We start from the raw sequence: 14378 nt of genomic DNA, 5'->3' as shown, positions 1-14378 counted from the left end.
AAGCAGTGGAAACACAGAGGTCCAATATGCATGAGTTATCACCCCACTCAACCAGCACCTATCAGATCGAGTGATTCGTTCCAGGTCAGTCATTGTATATAATACCACTGTTAGTAATAGATGATGTCACGTGATCAGAGAATCTGAGTCTGCAAAGAAAAATCAAGGTTTGCTTTTAAGACTTAGTGAAAGGGAAAAAAAATACTTTTGGGTGGAAATTGCTAAGCCCACTGGCAATGAATCCGATTCCTGCCTTGGTGAAAAAATAATTGGTTCAAGAAAAATGTGATTAGATTGTGTCCCTCTAGAAATCACACAGGATTGAACTTTTCCAATTCAGTCTTTATAGTAGACTCATACTAGTCTCAGAGACCCCGCAGCCATCCACATGTGATTGTTCTATTCACAGCCATAATAGCCACGACAGATGCTGTGGACCAAGCTCAGGCTTCTCAGATTAATTGCCATGTGAGTGGCTTCCACAATTGGTAAGTAGCAGGTTGGTCAGGAGAAATGGCAGAGAGAAAGACTGGATGGAAAGTGTGACATACCTATAAATATGTATATATATACATATATGGTCCTATATGGAACTTCCCTGGTCGCTCAGATGGTAAAGCATCTGCCTACAATGCAGGAGACCCAGGTTCGATCCCTGGGTTGGGAAGATCCTCTGGAGAAGGAAATGGCAACCCACTCCAGTTCTCTTGCCTGGAAAATCCCATGAATGGAGGAGCCTGGTAGGCTACAATCCATGGGGTCACAAAGAGTTGGGCATGACTGAGCAACTTCACTTTCTTTCACTTTCTGTGGTCCTATAATCTCTTTTGTAACTATGGAACAATACCAACAAGGAAGGAGGAGAAGGGGACAACAGAGGATGAGATGGTTGGATGGCATCATTGACTTACTGGGTATAAGTCTGAACAAACTCCGGGAGATAGTGAAGGATGGGAAGCCTGGGGTGCTACAGTCCATGGGGTTGCAGAGTCAGACACAACTTAGTGACTGAACAGTAACAACCAATGCAGAAACCCAGGTGACTCAGTGGTGAAGAATCTGCCTGCCAATGCAGGTGACACAGGAAACATGGGTTCTATCCCTAGGTCAGGAAGATCCCCTGGAGGAGGAAATAGCAACCCACTACAGTACTCTTACCCTAATATCCCACAGACAGGGAAGCCTGGTAGGCTCCAGTCCATGGGTCGCAAAGAGTCGGGCATGACGGAGTGACTGAGAACACTCGCACCAATGCAGAAGGACCAGCCACCAAGCCAAGCATGGGCAGTGGAAAGGCTGTCCACTTCTCTAGCTCATGGCTTAAAGCCTTCCACAGTCTTGTTCTACAGTTCCTCTCACTCACTAGCCACAGGGACTCTGTCCCTGTCGACATAGAACCAGAGAACAGGAGGGATGTGAACAGTGGTCCAGCAGGCCCTGAAATTACAGAGGGAGGTCGAAAGACCTGACCATGCCCTATTCCTTCAGACTCCATCACCAGGCAGAAAAAGGAGAGAGTGAAGGGGTGGAGAAAAACTGGGAATGCTTTTCAGTAAGTTTCCTTTCTGGGGTTTGGAATAGAAACATATTCCTCTCTGTGGAAATATGATGAGTGTGAATGATTTTCCCCTCAATGGAAAGAACACTCAGAGTCTCGCAATTTGAATGTGAATCCAACTCTGCTACTTACCAGCAGTTTTGCCACATGCAAATTATTTTCACCTTAGGCCTTGGTTTTCTCGTATGAAAAATGAGAACAATAATTTTCTCATCATAGAGGTTTTCCAAGAATTAAGAAGCACTGGTGAAATGAAGGCACCCCAAAAATGGTAGAAAATATTACATTTTCTAATAGTAAAAATGATCTCTTTGAGCTTCAGTTTTTTTAATCAGTGAAACGAACATAAAGTACATCTTTCAAGGGTTTGTTGGAAAATTATGTGAGAGCATGCAGAATATGAACGTGCTCTGACACTCAATAAATCTTTAAAGAAATCCTTGTCTTTTGAGAAAGACTGTGCTAGAAAACCTACAGCTTTTCCTTCCTAGGAGTATCCTTGCCCCCTCTCACAGAGCATTTTACATCTGACATTTCTGCTCACCAAAGAGGTAGGTTTTTTGTTTTTCTTTTCCCCCACACCAAGAATTCTCCACACATGGAGAATTCTGATATTCCAGAGTATCAGTAAATTCTGATTCTCTCCACCTGCAGTTAGCACCAGATCCACTGGTTAAGGGTTCAGTCCCTTGTGACTGCTCTCCCCTACTTCAGATGCCAATCTCAATAACAGGTCCCCAGGTTACCCACAACTTCCATTCGACTTGGCTACAAATTGGGGGTTCCTGGGAGTCGGATACAACTGAGCACACATGCATAGGACCCCCCTACTCAGGTTAGATTAATTTGCTAGAATGGCTCATGGAACTCAGGGAAACATTTCTGTTTACCAGCTTACTAAAGTATATGCTAAAGCATACACATGAGCAGCCAAATGAAGGGATAAGGTGGGCAAGGCCTGAGAGGGTCCCAAACACAGGAACTTCTGTCCCTGTGGAAACGGGGCGTATCATTCTCCTAGTACGTGGATGTGTTTGCCAACCTGAAAACTCCCAAACTCCATATTTTTGGATTTTTATGGAGGCTTCATAATGTAGGCATGATTGAATATTAACTTCATTTTCAGCCCCTCTTTTTTTTTTCCCCCAAGAGAATGGCAGCTGGAGCTGAAAATTCCAAGCTTTTACTCATGGTTCCATTTTCCCAGTGACCAACCCGCTACCCAGGAGCCACCCCACCTCAAGTTGCCTCAATGAAACCAAAGATGCTGTCACCCAAGAAATTATGAGATCTTCAGGATGCCTGTCATATTAGAACAAAAGATGCTCCTAGCTCTTAGGGAGTTACAAGGATTTTAGGAGCTTTGTTCCAGGATCCAGGGGCAGAAACCAATATATATTTTCTATCATCTCACATAAGCCAAGGTGGCATGAGTGGTTTTGCAAGAGTCGGAAACAACTTAGAAACTAAACCACCAACACCACCCCGCCATTGTCTCCAGTCCAAAGATTTGGGACTCTTGTACATTCCCCTCTTCCAGAGCAATACCTGATATTAGGGAGACGTTCTGTTGGATGGTGTAGAATAGATATTATTGAGTTGGCAAAAAAGTTCATTCAGGTTCTTCCATAACATCTTACTGAAAAAGCTGAACAAATTTTTTGGCCAACCCAATACACACACGTACCTATAACACATATATGTAAAATGACCCTAATGTGAATCTAAGTGTCTTCCATCAAACTCTTCAGCTGTCAACTCTAAGTATCTGTTTCTTCTATGAAAACTTTCAGTGATGAGAAAATATGTAGAAGAGATCTGGGGAATTCCCCAAAGGTCCTTTTTAGTTTCTTTGAAACCATCTGATATGCGCCAACATCTATGTCATTGAAACATAAAGTGAGCCCTCCTAACACCTGGGCTATTGAAGATGATATCTCTAGGGTTATTATTTATGTTCACTTACAGGCTACTGGCACAGGGCCCTAAAGTCATTTTCAGTCTTGGCCAAGTAGAGAAATTCCTGGGGTGAGGCCGGAGGAACTATGAATTAGGCCTCTGGACTCCCTTCCTTTTTATGAAAGGGATAGTGAAGTTGACAGCTGTAAAAAGACCCACATAGACAGCTGGAAATAAAGGCAGAGCCAGTCAATTCTAAATCTTTTGTGCCAGGTTATTTGTCTCATGTCTTCCTAAATCTCATTTAGCTATGTTTCAGCAAATGTGAAGACTAAAATCCAGGCAAGCAAACTGGCATCTCCGTTCATCATCAAAATTTGGAGCTATATCTTGAAGCAGAGAGAGTATTTTTGAAAATGCTCGAAATGTTGTCACAGCGCATTCACAGTAAAGCATCCAAATGTATTATTTCAGCACTTGTTGTTTCTACTTTTAGTGAGATGAGGAGAAGCTGAATTCAGATGTGTGTAAACTGTCTTCTATTGTACACATTCTTGGCTTCAGACATTTCTTTTTAAAGTGAGGTTTTGTTTTACCAGCTTGAAAATCGATTCCTAATGCAGTATCACTTCTCACAGGCCAAGGCATCAGATTTTCAGTTGTAAATGCCTCCATCATTGTCAAGAAATAAAGTTAACGGAAAACATAATTGAAATCCAGGACACTGGCAATTCTAAAACAGAAATAATACTGTTAACTAATAGCTATTGAATATTTTCTATGTGTCTGGGAGTGTTCCAAGTACTTGACCATGAATTAACTCATTTTAACATTACAACAAATGGATGAAGATTATATCTCATAGTTGGATGTGTCTTACTCCATGGGAGTTATCCTTGGATTTGTATGGTTTTCTCAACTCAAGATGAGAGTACACTCTTCGAGGATTTCAGAGGTGGACGGAAGGCAAGCTTACACACCTGTCTCCACTGGCCATTCTACAGGATCTGTTCCTATTCCTTTTCTGAAAAAAGAGAAAAACACAGGAGAACCCAAGGATGTGACCAAAGATTATCAGTTCCTAGTGGATGGAGAGATCTGCAGCGAGGGCCATCATGTACCTCTTCTTACATCTCCTGCTCACCTTTCAGCATCATGCGAGCATGCTCAATTGCTTCAGTCACGTCTGACTCTGAAAAACAAGGGACTGAAGCCTGCCAAGCTCCTCTGTCTATGGGATTCTCCAGGCAAGGACACTGGATTGGATTCCCATGCCTTCCTCCACAGGATCTTCCTGACCCAGGGATTGAACCCGTGTGTCCTGTGGCTCCTGCATTGCAGACAGATTCTTAACTGCTGAGCCACCCGGGAAGCCCTTTAGGGTCATAGCTGTTGTTCAGTCACACATGCATGTCCGGCTCTTTGCGACCCCACAGACTGGAGCACATTGTACGTGACTACTGGGAAGACCATAGCCTTGACCATACGGACCTTTGTCGGCAGAGTGTCATAAGAGTTCTTCAATTTCTTGTAGGTCTTTTTTGCTGAGTTCGAATTCACTGCTAGAGACAACTGGATCTCGGGGGTTTCCTGTCTGTCTTTCCCCATCCCTGTCTTTCCTCCCAGGTCTTCTTCAAAGTGGAAAAAAAAATGAGGTGATAAGAAATGGCTTCTTGTTTTGAAGAGTTTCCTGTGTTTCCCTTAGACTAAATCCTACACTTTTGTCTCTGGTGAGAATTGTAAAAGTCTTCTATATGTTGGTTACTTAGCAAACCCAGCTTCTGGGGAAGAATGCAGTGAGGAGATATTTCTAGTATCTCAAATTCTTGATTTTTAATTTGGATTCTTTCCAAGACACTTTCCACAGCTCATGGTAGAAATTATGCCTTTGTCTCTATCAGACGGGAACTCAGAGACCAGAGACCAGCAGGGGCTCTCAAGCCCAGGATGAGTTTACCTACTGTTCCAAGAACTCTCATCCTCACAACAAGCAATAGAGGCTATGGGATGACTGATGGTATATTTGTGATAGTATTAAAATGATTTCTTTTGTTTTCAGTCATCTTGAGAGCTTCTGTGACAGTATAGTTCTCTACTTCTGTTAAGTTGTACTTTAACTATGTAACAGTTAATCAGTCTTGACATGGTCAAATGAAATTCGTAATTCTCATTCTGCTTCCCCACTTTCACACACAGATGGCCTGCTGCTCTTTTTCTTCTTCATCTCAGTACATAGCTTAGAATAGCATCTCCTGTGATCGGTAAGACCTTCCTGGTCGGATCCCGGTCCCCCTCTCTGCCGGGGTCTCTTTTTATTCCTTTCCCAGTTGTGCTCCTGTGTTCTTGTGTTCTTTCTGCCTCTTGAATATTGCAAACTTGCTCTTTGTTTTCTTGACGCTATTTTCATTTGCTGTTTCTCTGTCTCCTGTGTGGGCAATCACCAGTTTCCGGGACAGGTTATTTCTTTTCTGCAAAAATGTTATCAGTGGAGCAAGGCTCTCCCTGACCCAAAGTAGCCCCACTCTTAATCCTTACATCCAGTCATTCTAGTATTTATTGTTCTCTGAAATTGTCACATCCATTTTTCATTTACATGGTAATTACTCACCTTTCTCCCACTCTAACATGTATGCTCCTTTGAGTGGTGAAAGTGAAAGTGAAGTCTCTTAGTCATGTCCAACTCTTTGCGACCCCATGGACTGTAGCCTATGATGCTCCCTTGTCCATTGGGTTTTCCAGGCGAGAGTACTGGAGTGGGAGGATCTTCCCAACCCAGGGATTGAACCTGGGTCTCCCGCATTGTAAGCAGATGCTTTACCATCTGAATGACTGGCTCAGACCGTAAGTGACTGACTCAGACGGAAAAGCGTCTGCCTGCAATGCAGGACTCTTCCCCTGAGTCAGGAAGATCCCCTGGAGAAGGACATGGCAACCCACTCCAGTAGTCTTGCCTGGAAAATCCTACGGATGGAGGAGCCTGGTAGGCTACAGTCCCTGGGGTCGCAAAGAGTCGGACACAACTGAGCGACTTCACTTTCTTTCTTTCTTTCTTTCCTTTGAGTAGGGATTATATCTATTTTGTTAAAGATGTATGTATTCTACATTACAAGGGTTCAGTAAATATTTGAAGACTATATACATAATTTCTATGCCATAAATATTTTGAATATGTATCACTGAGATGTCATGGATCTGTTGGGGTTTTAAAACATAACCTCCAAATTCACCAATACTTTTCCTTTCAAGAGATGAAAGCATGTATGTGCTGTCCTTAAATCTGGACTACTTTACTGCTCAGGGCTTAAGAGACTAACTCTTACTCTTTGCATTTCCTTCATCTTGAGATGCTGACTTTTAGAACCTAGGTATTACATTATGAGGAAACCAAAGTGCTCCATGGTAAGGATTAAATAGAATTTTTGGTCTCAGCCCAAGCTGAGGTTTTAGTCAACAGCCAACGTCAACTTCCAAACATGTGGGTGAGTTTTTATATCAGAAGTCCGCATTTTTTTTTTCCCTTTAAGGACCAGCTAGCTAATAAATATCTACATTATGGCTATATAGTCTCTGTCTCAGATACTCAGCTGTCCTGTCACAAGTTAAAAAAAAATTAGCATAAAGTAGCCATAAACAATACATAAACAAATGGGCAAGGTTGCTGCATTAAAACCATACAAAAATATATGGTGGACCAGAATTGGACCATGAGCTATAATTTGACAGCCTATACATTAGATGACGTTACTAGTTCCATCCTTAAATTGCTTCTAGCTTTTGAGCCACTCCAGTTAATGACACATGAAGCAGAGACAGACTTACCCACTAAGGCTTGCCCACATTGCAGCTTGCTGAACATATTTAATGCTTTTTGTCATTTTAAGCCATTAAGTTCGAGGTAGTTTGTTATGCATCATTAGATGACTGGAAGAGGGTCAAAGCCAGTCTTGTTAAAATCTGGCAACATTCAGTTTTATATTATATGCTGTGTGAGAGAGAGCTTTTCTATCTATGATGTATTTCCATACATATACATTCTAAGATTCAGTCATATTTATGTGGCAGATTTAAAGTAGCACCCAAGCATCTTAAAAATCACAACATTTTAATGTTTTACCCGTATTTTTAAAAAGTATCATACTACTTTATATATACTATATGTGGACAAAGTATGGATGACAATGCACATCTTCAACTTCTTGGCTTCAAAATGCAACATTCAGAGACTTTCAAAGTAGAGTAATTGTAGAGAAATATCAGTGAGTTGATTTTGGCTATGATAAAGTTTCGTGTGATTTTTCTTCCAGAAAAATAACTGCATAAATATCCAGGTCTGTGGGGAAAGAAAATAATTTACTCATCTCTAGTCCAAAATAGAAAAATTGAAATAGTCCTTTAGAAATTTCACAACTTTTCCATGAAATGCACATTTCTATTAAGAAAATATCTGTAGCCTTTGGTGAATTTATGAAGAGACTAATACATTTCCACCCTAAGGCATATGTAAAAAAGTACAATCTTGAGAGAGAATTTTTGTAAGAAAGAGTTTTCAAATTTTAATTTTATTTCCTCTATTATAAGACTATCAGTATGGACATTTTCATTTCTTCAATAAATTAGAAGATTTATATTAAGCAAGCCAGGCTTTTAAAACTCATGTATACACATGGCACGGAATTTCTGAGATTTAAGTGTAATGTACATGTCATATGATCTCCAGCTGCATTTTATGTGGATTTCACAGATTACTGATCACTTTTCAAACTTGTTTGCACACACTCAGAATGGTTTGCCTTATAATGTTATTCCACAATGCAGAAGTGTTTCTTTCCATCATTCATAAAATTGATGTGGCAAATGTACTGGTGTGAATATGTTCTAACACACTCTTCTTTCTCCAAATAGTGACCAATATAAATAGAAGTAATATCTAACCCTCAGATGTTCTGTCTAGAGAGATTAATGGCAAGTGCTTTCTTTTGTAAACTTTGGGGAAACAAAGAATCCAAAAAAATGCTCAGACACACTGTTATAAATGACAAGAATCTTGAACTTTTGTAACTAAACTAGGAAGGTTAAGAATGGAGTAAAAAATAAAAGTGGTGTTATTTTTAAATGCATAGATTTTATTTTCTGGAAATTAGTAGGAAATAATATATTTGATATCAAATATTAAACATTTAATATTACAAATGCCTTTTAAATTCCTGACACCACACAAAGAAATGTATCATCCCACCCTAAGGCAAGGCATGTTTCTCAAATTTCTTTAAAGGAAAATTCAAGCAACTTGGGAAATCGTGTTAGGATAACTTGATATTTTCTTTTTAGTCTGGGTCAAATATGCATGAAACGCACAGTTTAAGCAAAACCATTTGAGATCTCACCTTCTTTAGTTTTGAAGGGTCATCTTCATGGTTGTTCTGGTGCTTAAGGTTTTTGTATTTGAGAGGGAAGGTGCTAACAGAATATAGGATTTTCCTATATTCTGGAAATGCTTCCCCCATTATATTCTGGAAATGCTTCCCCACCCCCCATATTCTGGAATGCTCCCCCCCTCCCCCATTCTGCTACTGCTTTTGTTTCAGGGGAGTTGGCAGCTGCCTTTCAGTTCTGTCATAGTTTAGGAAAATCTGCTTTGTAAGCATGTTAATTTTCTTCCCTTTAGAAAGAGCTTGCTAATCTCAGGAGGTATTGCAAAGTTTAAATTGAAGTAAATAGAAAAATTGCTAAGTTGAAAAAAAATAAAGTTCCATGCATTTTCTGATGAGTGGGAATACATCTGGCACACAATAGAACATGACATTCTTCGGCTCATTGCTTTTTGAGGATGTGTGAAAGAATTGTCACTGTTTAGTATGCGTCAGGTTTGGAGCACCAGCAGATACAGGTTTAATTACTGATCAATGTGTTACTTGACCTGTGGGTTATTTAGGAGTGGACTAGTCTTATTTTTTTTTCTTTTCCCCATAGAAATGACTCTTTCAAAAGACAACTTCAAAATAACTAGACCTTGCCCCTTATCATTTGCTTATGTCTTGTTTATTTTTCATCTTCCTTTTTAACAGGCCTGCTAACAGTAATTGATGAATCGTTCAAGGTCATGCCTGAGTTTTCAATGCTATTCTTTTCACAATGATCATGCCAGTGAGATTCATTCATTGTGTATATGAGTGCATGTTAAATATGGAAGTCAACAGTAAAAAAAATGCATCATTTAGGGCCACTTGAGGGATTTAGAGCAGAAGAAATTCTTCCTAAGAAACATTTGGAAAGGTGTGACACAAGAGTATACCAGTTAGCTGGTGTGGGAACAAACGTGGCAGAAGGACAAACTAACAATACAGAGGTCAGCGAAAGACAAGCCCAACTGTGTGTTCTATTTCCCATATGGTAAGGCTAAATCCACCTAGGTCCTAGGAAACACCAGAACTTACAACAAAAAGTCATTGAAAAAATTAAACAGGAATAAAGGATCAAAATGTCAGCCAGGATTGTTGTCATCCCGTTTCTAGCTACTTTGTCATCATTTCACTTAGGGGACATTTTCAACAGAAATGTTTTTTCTTTCAAAAAATTCAAATGGCTAAGTAAATAGACTATTGGAAATTGAATCAGATTATCATTTTTAGGGAAATTACTGGTTTGCCGAAGGATGGTTTTTTGAAAGCTAATAACGTTTTTCTAAGTATTTTTTTTTCTCTCCAAAGTAGACAGTGTAACTAGAGTAAGGAATTAAAGTTCTACTGCCTTGAGAAAAGTTAATACTCTGGATGATGAATCAGTATCTTGGTCTGCAGTGACACAGAGGAAGAAAATACAAAAACTACAGAGATTTCAGTGACCCTCTAACATTGTTTATGGTCATCTTCCCTAAACATAGGGTAACTTCACACCAATTTTCCCTATTATTAAAATCTTTCTTATTGCCTCAGTGCTTCAATATATCCCAAGTTTTCAACTAGGTCCTGCCAACTGGATATCTTGATTCTTTTCACTTGCAGTATAAAACCATTCATCTATCAATCCATCCATTTATCCATCCATTCATCCATCCTCCAATTCAGCAAATTGTATATACATAAAAGAAACACATAAAGATGCATAAGAGTCCCTATAATGAAAGACTTAACAATAAAGTTAAAAACAGTGGCATGTATACAAGTAAATTATACTTAAAAATAATATCACAATTGCCACTGGAGGAAAAGATATTTAGGAATATAGAAAAGCAAAGAATTTTACCTGAAAAAATTTGTTAGGTTTCATATAGATAGTAATGTCTAACATTTAGAATACTGGAATGGGTATTCTATCCATTCTCCAGCGGATCTTCCCTACCCAGGAATCGAACCAGGGTTTCCTGCATTGCAGGTGAATTCTTTACCAACTGAGCTATCAGGGAAGCCCTATCTAACATTTAACAGCCATTAAAACCTTGATGTTAGCTATTTATTAAAAGTGTAGAATGCATTAGACACAGTAGATAGGCCCTCTTACACTGTAGTTGGGAATGCAAACTAGTACAGCCACTATGGAAAACAGTGTGGAGATTTCTTAAAAAACTGGAAATAGAACTGCCATATGACCCAGGAATCCCACTTCTGGGCATACACACTGAGGAAACCAGATCTGAAAGAGACACGTGCACCCCAATGTTCATCGCAGCACTGTTTATAATAGCCAGGACATGGAAGCAACCTAGATGCCCATCAGCAGATGAATGGATAAGGAAGCTGTGGTACATATACACCATGGAATATTACTCAGCCGTTAAAAAGAATTCATTTGAATCAGTTCTAATGAGATGGATGAAACTGGAGCCCATTATACAGAGTGAAGTAAGCCAGAAAGATAAAGAACATTACAGCATACTAACACATATATATGGAATTTAGAAAGATGGTAACGATAACCCTATATGCAAAACAGAAAAAGAGACACAGAAATACAGAACAGACTTTTGAACTCTGTGGGAGAAGGTGAGGGTGAGATGTTTTGAAAGAACAGCATGTATATTATCTATGGTGAAACAGATCACCAGCCCAGGTGGGATGCATGAGACAAGTGCTCGGGCCTGGTGCACTGGGAAGACCCAGAGGAATCGGGTGGAGAGGGAGGTGGGAGGGGGGATCGGGATGGGGAATACGTGTAAATCTATGGCTGATTCATATCAATGTATGACAAAACCCACTGAAAAAATAAATAAATAAATAAATAAAGGAAAAAAAATTAGATTTTACAATAACATAAATTATTAATACAACTCTAAAATTACTAAGGTAAAGAAACAAAGGTATAGAGAAGCTAAATAACTCCCTCCAAATTGCACTGCTTATAAGTAGTAGAAGGAGAATCCAAAACTATTAGTTTAATTTTACTGTCTGAGCCATAACTCACTATGCTATATTGTCAAATAGAAAGAAGTGGTATAGCACTTCTTTTTCTAGTGGTATAGAAAAGTAGATACCCTGAAAGACCTTTCTAGTTGCAACAATTAAAATGCAAGATCAAATATAACAGAACATCTTTTAAAATGCATTGACCAGTGGATATGAAAGGAAGGGCTCTGCAGAGACCAAAAGTTCAAAGTTTTCACCCTGGAGATCATATTGGAGAATCCATATAAAAATTTACCAACGCAGAATGTGGAGCAAGGTAATCAGCAGATGGGCTGACCAGGTGCCTCAGTGGCAAAGAATCTGCCTGCCGATACAGTAGACATGGGTTTGATCCCTGAGTCAGGAAGATCCCTGGTATAGCAAAGTAGATACCCTAAAAAGCTTTTGTTCGCTAAGTCATATCCAATTCTTTTGTGATCCCACGGACTGTAGCCCACCAGGCTCCTCTGTCCATGGGATTTTCCAAGCAACAATAATGGAGTAGGTTGCCATTTCCTTCTCCAGGGATCTTCCTGACTCAGGGATTGAACCCATGTCTACTGTATTGGCAGACAGATTCTTTGCCACTGAGCCACCTGGTAGCCCATCTGTTGATTAACTTGCTCCACATTCTAGGTTGGTAACTTTTTTTATGGATTAGCTAATATAATCTCCAGTGTGAAAACTTTCTCTGAGCTTTTGGTCTCTGCAGAGCCCTTCCGTTCATACCCACTGGCCAATGCATTTGAAAAATTGTTCTTTTAAACAACAACAAAAATCAACAGATTACCAATAATATGTAAGAAAAACAATATTAAGTTCTAGTTCTTATCCTGAAATGAATAAGAACCATGGGAATCACTTCTTATAAACTAAGAAACAGATATGCTTTCAAGTCTGTTCTTCATTCAGGTAGTTCATTGATCAACTTTAGCCACTCTACTTTTGATGTAACTGATATCATTACCTTAGGTCAATTCCTTCTTGCCCCACCACTTATGTAACAATTCTTTAGTGGCTAGCCACCAAATTGATCCCTGACGATACTTCCTTCTGGTCTTAACATTCTCGCAGAGTCCCCTCCTATAATTCACCAGTTTATTTGTGTGATCAATGGACTATGGCAGAAGTGTTGAGATGCCCCTTCTAGATTAGGTTAGAAAGGCCACTGGGCCACAGCTTTTGCTGCTGACTCATGTCTTAAGGACATTCAGGCAGCCCTATGAGAGGACAACATGGAGAGGAAATAAGATTTCCAGCTAGTGAAGAATTAAGGAGTTTATGCAACAGCCACGTGAGTCCACCTCCTTAATAGCAACTCTCAAGGCTTTAGAAGATGCAATCTCAGTCAACATTTTGACCCTAAGAGACTCTAAGTCAGAACCACCTAACTAAACTGCACCCAGATTTGTAACCTGTAGTTATAGGAGATAATTAATATTTGCTGTTTCAAGCCAGTAGGTTGGGACAGTTTGTAATACAGTAATAAATAACCAGTCCCTATATAGTATATATAGTAGTATAGTCATATATATCCCTCTATAGTCATATAATAGCATAGCTTCCTTATTAAGTAGAGTTGAGAGCATAGATGCACTGCATTACTTATTCTGTGTTCACCTCCTTGTTTTCTTTCCTCACAACTTGCAAAAACACATCATCACATCAGATCTTCCACTTGGAGGTCCTTTAAAGCCTGTCCCTACCCCTAAGGCTCTGAATCTGACCTCATTAATATTGCAACATTGCTGTGTGCTAAGTCGCTTCAGTCAGGTCTGACTCTGTGAGACCCCGTGGACTGTAGCCTGCCAGGCTTCACTGTCCATGAAATTCTCCAGGCAAGAATATTGGAGTGAGTTGACATGCCCTCCTCCTGCGGATCTTCCCAACCCAGGCATCGAACCTGCATTTCTTACATCTTCTGCATTGGCAGGTGGGTTCTTTACCACTAGTGCCACCTGGGAAGCCCTATATCACAACATAGTATTGCTCTATTAATCCAGATCCCATACTGAAACAGACATGAGAAAGTATTATATGATACGTAAGGGGAGTCATCCTCAAACATCCTCAATATTTGGAAATTAAGGTCACTTCCCCAGTGAGTGGAATACACGCTGCCATTCCACTGTTAATACCTATCTTGGAAATGGTACACATCTCCCATGGCTTAAATAAGGCACAAGGTCAAACTCATCACCAGTGGGAAGAGGGAATAAATAGTTGATAAATAATATGATCAACCACAATAATTGCATTCACATTCCAAAATCTTAGTTGAAAGAGAATTTTAAAAATTCTGAACACTATTGTAATTCTCTCTTTCTTATCACTTTCCTCACCATGTTCTCTTTCTTTGCTCTTCTTTATCCCTTAGATTAATACTTTTAATAACTGCCTTAAGCTATGTTCATCATTTCTTCTGCATAATCCATTTGATATTGAATTATATTTCTTCTGTTCTCTGATTTAAGTAGCTTATTTTAACTAGTTATGTCAAATCATAAAATACATAAGGTATTTTGTGTTTGTATATAGTATTA

The 14378-nt window shown here is 39.5% G+C and overlaps 1 non-coding gene across 1 annotated transcript; it reads left to right on the top strand.

Moving 5' to 3' along the window:
• The first annotated feature begins 595 nt into the window (after positions 1-595).
• Positions 596-667, top strand: TRNAC-ACA. Its single transcript has one exon. It is a non-coding gene; the product is annotated as a tRNA-Cys (tRNA).
• The last annotated feature ends 13711 nt before the right edge of the window (positions 668-14378 follow it).

Source organism: Cervus elaphus, chromosome 27 (assembly GCF_910594005.1).
Source record: "Cervus elaphus chromosome 27, mCerEla1.1, whole genome shotgun sequence".
NCBI lineage: Eukaryota > Metazoa > Chordata > Mammalia > Artiodactyla > Cervidae > Cervus > Cervus elaphus.
Note: the sequence above shows the minus strand (reverse complement) of the source record. Positions and strands in the feature narration are given on the sequence as shown.